Here is a 952-nt window from a genome sequence, read left to right as displayed (position 1 = left end):
CTCCATACGTAGCCAGAGAATCAACCTTCATTGATAGCGCTTGGAGCTGGGCTGCAATAGCGGTGGCTGCATCAACTTCCAGAATACCTGCTACCTTGCCTGACGTCATCCTCTGAGTGGGGTTTTGATGCTCATTTGCAGCCATCGTCTCTATAAGATTATACGCCTCAGTATAGCTTTTAGCCCATAAAGCGCCTCCAGCTGCTGCATCGAGCATGGGCCGAGATTGCGCCCCCAAACCATTATAGAAACCAGTGATCACCATCCAATCTGGCATTCCATGATGTGGACATTTTCTCAACATTTCTTTGTAGCGTTCCCAAGCCTCACACATAGATTCTGTAGGTTGCTGCGCAAACTGAGTAAGAGCACTCCTCATAGCAGCAGTATTTGCCATCGGATAAAACTTCACCAGAAACTTTTGCGCAAGATTTTGCCACGTAGTGATGGACCCAGCTGGTTCAGAATGTAACCAGTCTTTAGCCTTGTCCCTTAGTGAGAATGGGAAAAGCCTCAACTTGATAGCCTCATCAGTCACGCCATTATACTTAAAAGTGCTGCAGATCTCGACAAAATTCCTTATGTGCATGTTGGGGTCTTCAGTTGCCGCTCCTCCAAAAGAAACAGAATTCTGCACCATCTGAATAGTGCCCGACTTGATTTCAAAGGTGTTAGCTTGAATAGCCGGATGAAGGATGCTTGACTAAATGTCATCAATTTTCGGCCGAGAAAAATCCATAAGAGCTGGATAAGCTTGAACAATACGATCTCCCATGTTTACTGGTTCTTTCTGCTCAGTTCCTGAATCCGAATCCTCAAAATCTAACTTCTCCGGAATATCAAGAACTTCGTCTGTCTCCTCAGCTGTATCTAAAGTCGTCTTGCGAGCACGAGAACGAGTTTGCATAAACGCTTGCTAAAGTACCTGAAACACAACCGGAAAAATAAGTAA

At 45.2% G+C, this 952-nt stretch overlaps 1 non-coding gene across 1 annotated transcript; it reads left to right on the top strand.

Annotated features, from left to right (window-relative positions):
- The first annotated feature begins 275 nt into the window (after positions 1–275).
- On the top strand, positions 276–382 carry LOC141681382 (small nucleolar RNA R71). The gene has a single exon (XR_012558821.1). It is a non-coding gene; the product is annotated as a small nucleolar RNA R71 (small nucleolar RNA).
- The last annotated feature ends 570 nt before the right edge of the window (positions 383–952 follow it).

This window comes from Apium graveolens, chromosome 8 (genome assembly GCF_009905375.1).
Source record: "Apium graveolens cultivar Ventura chromosome 8, ASM990537v1, whole genome shotgun sequence".
NCBI classification, from domain to species: Eukaryota; Viridiplantae; Streptophyta; class Magnoliopsida; order Apiales; family Apiaceae; genus Apium; species Apium graveolens.
Note: the sequence above shows the minus strand (reverse complement) of the source record. Positions and strands in the feature narration are given on the sequence as shown.